This window comes from Coregonus lavaretus, assembly GCF_964263955.1.
Source record: "Coregonus lavaretus genome assembly, chromosome: 38".
NCBI lineage: Eukaryota > Metazoa > Chordata > Actinopteri > Salmoniformes > Salmonidae > Coregonus > Coregonus lavaretus.
This window is the reverse complement of record NC_140025.1, coordinates 26,209,574-26,220,761: the sequence shown is the minus strand read 5'-3', so window position 1 is coordinate 26,220,761 and position 11,188 is coordinate 26,209,574.

Sequence of the window (11,188 nt, the reverse complement as noted above, 5' to 3'; positions counted from 1 at the left end):
TTAAAATGGGTCCGTAACTAGTCTCTGTCTTTATTCAAGGCGTTGAAAGAAGTCTCCAGCTGGTCTCTCTCCTTAGTCAGGTTTTCGTAACTAGTCTGAAGTTTTTCCTTCTCTGAAGTATGGTTGATTGTAGTCATTGTAATCTGTGATGGAACAGAGAACAAATGTATCATTTTATGTTTTGTTACACACACACACACACACACACACACACACACACACACACACACACACCCTACCACCTGTGATTGTTGAATACTCACAGTGTACAGATAGACTTATGACTGCGGTCAGCAAGAGAACACACAGCAGTCCTAGAGAAACTAAGGCCAGTCTGTAAGGCTGACAGTTCTGATTCCCAAGTTTCAGTCCTGCACGTGTAGAGAAGCAAATGTAACCTGACTTGGTCCTACTGTATCTATCTTAGTCTTTCCAGCTGACCAGTTTCTCCCTTATAAACCAATGCTGTTCTGATACCAAGATGAACTGATGCTGTGGTCTTCAGCCACACACAGACAGAAAGTAACACCAATTCTGTCCTCTTCTACTACTATTTCCATGAAATAATTTTGTTACAATTTAAAAGGAATTAGATTTGTGTGAAATGTGTCATTACGACATAGAAAGACAATGTATGATGATATTGAACATGATTATGATTGATTTGTTGATTTAAGAAACATTGCAGCGTTTGCAGCGTTTCATACATACTTATAACAGGTGATAATATTATACATGCCTTTAGTATTAGCAGTATGTGTCACGACTCCCTCTGAAGCTGCCTCCTCTCCTTGTTCGGGCAGGCTTCGGCGGTCGTCGTCACCGGCCTTCTAGCCATTGCTGCTCCTCATCTCATCATTCCATTTGTTTTGTCTTGTTTATTACACACACCTGGTTCATATCCCCTCATCAGTACCTGTAAAATTGTTCCCTCTGCCCCCTTGTCTTTGTGTGTGATTGTTTATTGTGGAGGATAGTCAAGCTCGGTGGAGCTTCGTGTATTTTGTATCGCCAGGATATTTTCCTGTGTGCCTTGTATTTTCCAGTGCGCATGTTTTGCGCATTGGAGCGTTTTTTGACGTCTTGCTGCGTAACCCTCCTGCGCCTGACTCCTTCAACATCACCTCATCACAGTATGTTAGTGTTAGCAATATGTCCCCTCCATGTCCCCTCCATATGTAATACATCTTTAATTTGAGTACACATATATTTCAATTTCTGTGCAACAGCAATGTGTTTCACTTTCTCAGTGCAATGTGTTGACGTCTGTGTTGATAAATGTCTCTATGTCCTGATCACTGTTTTTATAATGTCTGATGTATTTATGTTGTCAGTTTTGTATAGAATATTTCCATGATTAGATGTTCACCTGCCCAGGGACTACAGATGGAAAGTAGCAATTAACTAAATATGGTGTGACGCATTATTTCTTGGTTCCTCTCAGACTTATGGGTTTTTTTGTGCATTGTCCTGCAAAGTAAACTTAATAAATACATTAAGATGTGTGTAAGAATCTGTAAACACACTTACTTGTTACTGCTTGTGGACTCTGGTGTAAAGTCTCATAACCTGCAGCCAGATCATCACAGCCTTTCACACTGACCTCCTCTACATTGGCATAGATGTCCTCTTTTATCTCCATATCTCAATGATAACAGCTGGTGTATAATGTATACTGTGTAACTCTATAGTCTCTGTCTCTCTCTCCCTCTTTGTCTCCTGTCTCACTGATGCTCTGAGAATGAATTCAGTCCACAGTCCAAATTGAAATGAGGTGACAAACGTGTGTATGCACTCTATGTATGAGAGAGAGAGAGAGAGAGAGAGAGAGAGAGAGAGAGAGAGAGAGAGAGAGAGGATTATTTTCCCCAATATTCATGTAAATAAACATAATTGTATTTTGTTCAATTGAGGTGAATAAAATACTGGACAATTTCTATATTGTATTCAAAATAGCCACACAAATAGATTGGCTCAAGCCTGGGATCCATAGGGAAAATGGTCAAGAATGGTCAGTGGCTAGGTCGCTGACCAAGCTCTGGTTCACATAATTATAGTTATTGATAGAATATCGTAATTTGATTAAGTGACATTATTATATAAAAAATATTGAGCATGAGTGTTTTCTATTTTGACAACACAACGCAGATTTCTAAAAAAGCACATGAAAAAGCTAAAATTATCAATACTTTTGTCAGTGTGCACGATACAATAAATTCAAAGATGGCTGATCTCTTAGCTTCCAAAATATTTATTTGTAAAATCATTCCATCTGACAAAGAAATGATCAGTTTAAAGCAGCTGTCTTGTTCACAGTTGAAGCCACTGTTGGATGGTTAGATTATGACTGAATCTACATGTCTTGCACTTGCATTCTCATATTACAACGCAATCAATTCTCTTAAGCAATCTTAAGTAATTCTACCTAATACTGTAATGTTCTGCACTATGACCTTCTATATGCCTTTCTAGGCAGTAGAGGGAGCATGTTAGTCATAGTTAACTGGAATGTTTTGCAAAGAGTTTTATTAATTTATTCTGCAATTGTAGCGGGTGATGTTGGACGGCGTCAGACGCAGGAGAGGAAATCACGGAATAAATGGTTTAATCAATAAACAGAGGTACGCAGCAATGCGTAATACACACCAGTGCGGACAAACGGCGCACTTGGGAAATAAAGGCAGACGGGTGAATAACCCAGCAATACACAATAGAATCAAGATCCACCGAGCTATAATCTCCTCTACAATAAACAATCACACACAAAGACCAGGGGGCAGATGGAACACTTGTACAGGTACTGATGAGGGGATATGAACCAGGTGTGTGTAATAAACAAGACAAAACAAATGGAATGAAGATATGAGGAGCGGCAGTGGCTAGAAGGTCGGTGACGACGAACGCCGAAGCCTGGCCGAACAAGGAGAGGAGGCAGCTTCGGAGGAAGTCGTGACAGCAATATGTGCTACTACTGAAATGCAGGAAGGATTAACCTTAATGTCAGAGCAAATCTAAACGCAATTGCAAATTCAAAAGGGTATTCAGATTATCCAAAACACATGCCAAAACAGCCGACTTGAAGAATTAACGTCTGACGTAGATTCAATTTTAACTTTCATTAATTTTAATCGTTAGCTAATTAGTGGGCCTTTTTTACATGTGTTATGGGTCATCCGTTTTCCTGGCAGGCCTTGTCAGCATCAACTTGTAGGAGATGCACTGCTTAGTTTTTGGAATTCAGTATTTCTCCTGTGGGCAGATGCCATCTGTAGCTCAGCTGGTAGAGCACGGCGCTTGTAACGCCAAGGTAGTGGGTTCGATCCCCGGGACCACCCATACAAAAAAAAATAATAATAATAATAATATGCACGCATGACTGTAAGTCGCTTTGGATAAAAGCGTCTGCTAAATGGCATATTATATTATTATATTATATTATATTATATGATGTGTAGGCCTATTAGGAGGACACTTTAGGTGTGTAGTTGCATACCCAATGGATAAGCAATGAGCAAGGCTGGTCATTCCATGATTGTATATTTCCCAGGTTATCGCTGAAGCTGTTGAAGACTGCACAGTTCTCACCCCCCTGGTCATTATTTGGCTCTCCTTCTCTCCAGAATCTAAGAACCAACCAGTTCAGTTAACAGTCAACCCAGGAGGAAAAACTAGTGATCATTGGTTACTGTGCCTGCTGCATTGTAATTGATATGTTACTCTGCATTTCACTCACTGTGTTGTGGTTGGTGTTGTTCCATCCACCCATTTCCAGATCCCTTCCTTCTCTGAGTCAGTCAGACCAATCCAGAAATACATTTTTTCCCCCAATTTGTTTAGAAACTTCTGCACACAACAAAGCGGTAAGTTTAGTCTCTCTCTCTCTCTCTCTCTCTCTCTCTCTCTCTCTCTCTCTCTCTCTCTCTCTCTCTCTCTCTCTCTCTCTCTCTCTCTCTCTCTCTCTCTCTCTCTCTCTCTCTCTCTCTCTCTCTCTCTCTCTCTCTCTCTCTCTCTCTCTCTCTCTCTCTCTCTCTCTCTCTCTCTCTCACGCACCCACATACAAACCTGTTCCTCTCTGCTGTTTATGATCACCAGGTCTGCTCCTCTCTCTCTGCAGTCTTGTCTGCTCTCACTCCAAGTTTTACTGTTATTAGACAAGTAATAACAACTACATCTGATTCTCCTCCAACCATCAGGACAGGGTCCTATAGAAAGAGAATGAGTACAGCTAATTCAGGTATACAGACCAATTGTTATATACCATATTTATATAATACAGAACATTTGCTACTGATCATAATATCATACTCAATCCCCTACATTCACATTCTTACAACAGCATACTTACCAAGCTCTGATATCTTCTTCTCCTGCTCTGAAACTGTCCTCTGTAACTGGAGTTTCTCCTCAGTCAGGTTGTTGTATGAAGTCTGGAGTCTGGACAGTTCATTATAGGGTTCTTCATCTGTGATTGAAAAGAGAAGAGAGCGCACACCAACAATATTTTTTGCACACACATGCACACACATACACACACATTCACAAACACACACATAAATACACATGCAGGCAAACATGTGCGTTGAATACTCACAGTGCACAGAGAGGTTTATGACTGTGATCAGTAAGAGAACACACAGCAGGCCCAGAGAAATTGTAGCCAGCCTCCAAGGAGGAGAGTTCTGATTCCCATGCTTCAGTCCTGCAGATGTAGAGAAACAAGTGGTTACAATCACCTCACAAACCAATGCTCTTATACCAAGAGGAACTGAGTCTTGTGGTCTTCAACCCCATCAGGACAGAAAGTTGGGTAAAATGTATTTCTGTCCTCCTCTACTCTCATTTCTATACAAATTATATATAAACATTTAAAGATAATGCTTGAAAATGTTTAAGTCCCTCCAAAAATTACGTCCCTTTCCACTAATTGCCTCACCGTTTCTCATTAATGATGATAATAAACTTATTTATATTGATATTGTAGCCAGAGTACTTATTTTAAAGCTACTTTGCCCCTTAGGCCCACTGTTTACATCTGCTATCCCCTCAGCTCTATGACCGATGTGGGACAATAAAGTACTGTCGCATTTATATGTGAATTAGATTTCGGAGCACTCTGGATTGTATTTTAGTTGATCCCCAGCTGAATCGAGATGACATTTTGCACAACAAGGGGGACCATTTATCATACTGATTTAAATTGCTATTTGGCCCATGTGGAGAATATTCGGAGGTGTCTGGATCTGAGGCTTTCATCCTCACTCGGATGTATTTAAATACCTTTACGTTGGAGTGTACTCATATCAAAATGTACTTCTCAGTCATTATTGTCTGTAAAATACACTTACTTGTTCCAGCCTGTGGACTCTGGTGTAAAGTCTCATAACCTGCAGCCAGATCACCATAGCCTTTAACACAGACCTCCTCTACATTGGCATAAATGTCCTCTTCTATCTCCATATCTCAATGATGACGATAAGATGTATTGTGTGTATAGTCTCTGTCTTAGTATGCTGTCTTGTCTCACCGATGCTCTGAATGTCCCTACAGTCCAAATTGCAATGAGGTGAGAAAAAGTGTTTATGCACTTTATATGTGCGAGAGAGAGAGAGAGAGAGAGAGAGAGAGAGAGAGAGAGAGAGAGGTGACAAAGGCCAGGTGTTTATGTAGTGTGTGTGTGTGTGTGTGTGTGTGTGTGTGTGTGTGTGTGTGTGTGTGTGTGTGTGTGTGTGTGTGTGTGTGTGTGTATTAGAGAGGTTTCTGTTCCCTATGGTATAAAGAACAGAGATATATCACAGAGTTGAAATAAAGACAAGTTATTCAACTTGTCTTCTTTTTATTTTATTCTAAATTGTCACATAAAAAATCTGATAATATCTTATCGATTACAAAAATATTTAAAAACATTACATTACATTTCACATTTTAGTAATTTAGCAGACACTCTTATCCACAGCGACTTACATTCAGTGCATTCGACTATGGAAGGTAAAGACAACCACATATCACAGTCTTTGGAAGGAAAATCTGCGCAAAATCAGTGCTAGTGAGAAAAGACAAGTGCGAGTGTGAGTGTAGAAAGACATACAAGAGTAATGTGCTATAAGTATTGAGTTAACATAATCATAAAACATAATAAACTATTTTATTTACCCCTGAGAAATGATCTATGGACCTCAGGGTTGAGATCAATTCCATTTCAATTCAATAATTTCTCAAAACTTTACCGTTAGGAAAAATTAGAATTTCAGTTTACTTCCTGAATTGACTGAATTTAAATAGAATTGACCCCAACCCTGATGGACCAACAGCAGCACAACAACTACAATGACTGCTATCTCTACAACTTCCCTAAGATGACCAAAACGATGAAAGTGATGACCAGGAGGACCACTAGCATGACTACAAAGACTCTGGTGAACCGTTGTCTCAGCAATAGTCCCAACTGGGACGTGGTCTGGTGCTGCTCCGGATCCCAAGTTGTTCGAACCAAATCGTCCCAGGTGTTCTGGTCCGGACCTGATCGTTCTGGGGGTTCGGAGTCATACTCCCCTGAGATGACATCCGATTTTTGTTATAATGAAACAACAGCAAGAGACATTGGCTAATTAGTCTTCTTTTCTTCTTTGATTTTTATTCAAAATAATCACAGAAAAAAAGTTTTCATTCATGTAAATTCATGTTTTTAAACAGATATATAATCTATTACAAATAGACCTAATAACATTTACATTTTAGTCATTTAGCAGACGCCCTTATCCAGAGCGACTTACAGTTAGTGAGTGCATACATTATAAAAATAAAAAAAATCATACTGGCCCCCCGTGGGAATCGAACCCACAACCCTGGCGTTGCAAACGCCATGCTCTACCAACTGAGCTACATCCCTGCCGCCCCATGGGTCTCCCGGTCACGGCCGGCTACGACAGAGCCTGGATTCAAACCAGAATCTCTAGTGGCACAGCTAGCACTGCGATGCAGTGCCTTAGACCACTGCGCCACTCGGGAGACTATTTGAAACATAACTATTTGACTATTTATAAAATAATATAACTATTGTATTTACTGGGCTTATGACCTAACCAACCAAAACACTATGGCAAATTACCTATGTACTTAACCTATAAACGCACAATGGCTAACATCAGACTCCTGTCTCTACAACTTCCCTAAGATGCTCAAAATGATAGAAGCGATCACCAGGAAGACCACAAACAAGATGAAGACCTTGAAAGCTCTGAGGAGGCGCTCTCTCAGCAACAGCCCCATGTAGCCAGTCTTGTCCAGGAATGTCGCAAGCTCCAGCTCAGGGTCCCAGATGATGCGGATCAAATCCAGATTTACAAGGTGGGTGCGTTCGGAGTCAAACTCCCTTGTGCTCGGTGACATAGGTGGCTGTCACGTCCCCTTGCCTCAGCCTGATGATGATGCGGTCCTTGTTGCATCAGCGGTAGCCCAGGGATAGCCCGTAGTCCTGTCTCACATAGTCCGGTAGGTCCTTGGCTTTGGAATAGGTCTCTGTGTTCAGGTTGCCCACCTCGAAGTAGCTTTCCCTGTGGTCTCGCAATAGAACTGGGAGAAACTCCTCGAAGTTGCCAAAGTAGTGGAAGCCGAAGTCGCCTCTCTCAGGGTGGCACTGTACCAGCATTTTGCCATGGTGATTGAACGCCACGCATTCGTTGGCGAACCAGAAGAGGAGCTTGAGGCCTTGTCGTGGGGGAAGGACGGCCGAAGCCAGAGTCCTTAAGGTCTTGTATGGTGCTGAGCCGACTACCTTCTTCTCTGACAGACCGCACCATCTTGAACTGTAGGGATAGAGAGATAGAAGGGGGGTTGGAGTGACAGCAAGAGAGAGAGAGAGAGAGAGAGAGAGAGAGAGAGAGAGAGAGAGAGAGAGAGAGAGAGAGAGAGAGAGAGAGAGAGAGAGAGAGAGAGAGAGAGAGAGGGACAGAGAGAAAATGCTAGAGAGACAGAGACAGGGAGAATGGGGGAGTGAAATTCAGGCATCAAAGTAGATTACTAAAACCAATATCAAGAAACGTTTGACTTTTTCAAACAAGTATGTTGCCAATAACACCCACCACCAGATAGTAATGTTCATAACACACTGCTGCATTGAAAAACCCTACACACACGCAAGCATGGACACACACACACACACAAACACACAGACATCCAGAGCTTGAGCTCCTGTTCCTCTTATAGAATATTTGCTCAAAAGTATTGGGGAGCACCTGCACCACAGTACCAGCACCCAAAATGAGTCAAGCACTGCGCATACATAAACTTACACACAGACACACACACGTTAAAGTTAGTACCTTATTCAAGGTGAGTGGCCGGCCTCTCCACTACTTTCAGAAGATGTGGTGACTAGTCTGTGACTGTGATAGACTGATTATTCACATGACTGATTGTTGCCTAGGTAAGAGGTGAGAGAGAGGGACTGCCATGCAAGGAAACCAAACTGAAACATTGTCATAAGAACCCTGCTCGGGACTATGTGTGTTTTCAAGTCTGCATTAGCTTTACTGTAAATTACTGTGAGTGCACAATAACGTTTTATGTAACTTTGAAGGCAAGATTAAAATGTACGTCAATGGACCTTGCACCTAGTCACACGTAATAATAAATTGCATGTTCTTAAAAGTTGTGGCAAGCTGTGCGTTGCAGCCTCTCCCTGTGTACGTACTCGTGCACATAGACTTGGCCACGATCACGCAAACCCCAATGCTGCGTAATTTGCAGTCAGTCATAACTTCTAGAACATGAGGTTAATCACCTAATGTGGAGTTGAAACACAAACTAATGTGTATATAATTCTGTTGAATTTCATATTGACTTTAAAACAGATAATTGAAAAAGATTGTGTTTTCTGATTATTATCCATTGGTGTGTGTGTGCCATCAAATGTGTGTCCTTACCGGATCTCTGTCCTCTCTTTGTCCAGTCCCAGATAGTTTTATCTGACACTTTAGGTCTATCCTGTTAAGTCAGGCTCTGACACAATCACCTTACAATAAATGAATGATTTGACCTTGTCCTGGGTCGGGCGCTAGTGTAGACTACCCACAGATGCAAACTCTCTCTTGAAGCCAACCTCCTTCACCGGGTGTATCTCAATAGTCATCAGTTGCTTCCTCTCCTCTGCTTCAAATGCACTGATCTGAAACATGGGATACGTGAAAGTAATATTGTGTATGTATTTGCTTTCAGCAGTTCCTGTTTTTTAACCACATGAATTCAGATGAAGGAAAGGAGACTATTGTGATTCAACTACTGTTTGACCCAGCGTGCACTGACCCTCAACTCTACGCCCACACGTGAATTGGCCAACATTACCCACACTCACTCTCTCCCAATCCTTGTGAGTTGGTTTCCCAAAGGCCAGAAAAATATATACTGTACATGCCATAACTTAATTAGTATAACTTAAAAAATCATGGTTGTATTTCATATGGTGACAGACTTACAAATACGTATATGCAACAAACAAAAAAAATCACATGAGCAAATTAACAATCAATGCATTTATTTTTTGAATAAATAGGATACGATAATACAAGAATGTAGGATACAATTAATTCACTCACTACTGTTCTCTTAGCTTTTTAAATGTACACTGACTGTACAAAACATTAGAAACACCTTCCTAATATTGAGTTGCACCCCCCTTTTGCTCTAAGAACAGCCTCAATTAATTGGGGCATGGGAGGCTGGCCCATGTTGACTCCAATGCTTCCCACAGTTGTGTCAAGTTGGCTGGATGTTCTTTGGGTGGTGGACCATTCTTGAAACACACGGGAAACTGTTGATCATAAAAAACCCAGTAGCATTGCATACATACACAATCCATGTCTCAATTGTCTCGAGGCTTAAAAATCCTTCTTAACCTGTCTCCTCCCCTTCATCTACACTGATTGCAGTGGAGTAAACAAGTGACACCATTAAGGGATTATAGCTTTCACCTGGATTCACCTGGTCAGTCTATGTCATGCAAAGCGCAGGTGTTCATAATGTTTTGTACACTCAGTGTATGTGTGTAATATTATCACATCTGACATTAACGAAATTATAGTTTAAAGATTGTGCATTTAACTTGTACATACTACATTAGCTATAATATTACAATTGCACTACTAATTGCCATTCTATTACATCAATAAAACCAAAATCAAATGTACTGATGTCGATTATTATGTTATTATTCAAATTAGATTTTAGTCAAGAATCTATGCTAAAGCTATTGCTAACTCAAAAGGTCATTGCATTATATTTTCATATAGTGAAAAGATGTTATCGTACATTATGACACTTTCAATGTGCCTTCGCATACCCATTGATTAGTCTGTGAGCAACGCTTGTTATTCACATGACTGAATAGATCCCAAGTAGGGTGAAGTATTGAAAGTATTGTTAAAGACCACACAATCCTCACTACCCAGATGATTATTTGGCTGTTCTTGTTGCCAGAACCTAAGAGCCAACAAGTTTAGAGGGACATTATATTAAGTCTTCAGTATTTAGTACAATAAACAAGTATCTACAAGATCCATCTGTATTTTACTCACTTTGTTGCAATTAGAGTTGTTCCATTTACCCATTTCCAGGTCCCTTCCTTCACTGACTCAGTCAGACTAATCCAGAACTTCCGACTATTAGCCAATTTATTGTCACGATCGTCTACAAAATGAGTGGACCAAGGCGCAGCGTGCGATACGAACATGACTTTAATTGGTAAAGTACACGAAACAAAACAAAACACGATCGTAAAGTCCACAGTGACAATGACTGACAAGGAACAAAAACCCACCAACATAAGGTGAACACAGACAGTATAAATATGGCTCCCAATCAGAGATAACGAGCCGACAGCTGACACTCGTTACCTCTGATTGGGAGTCACTCGATCAACCAAGAAAACACAACCAAAGACAACCAACCAAAACACAACAAAACGAACACACCCTGGCTCAACATACAAAGTCCCGGAGCCAGAGCGTGACAGTACCCCCCCCTAAAGGCGCGGACTGCGACCGCGCCTCAAAAACCCCAAACAGGGGAGGGCTGGGTGGGCATTACTCCTCGGAGGCGGCTCCGGCTCCGGGCTTGACCACCACCTTTCTTCAAACCCCCGTAGCGCCCCCGGTCCGATCTGACCCAGCTGGTAGGATCTGGACTGACGACGCGC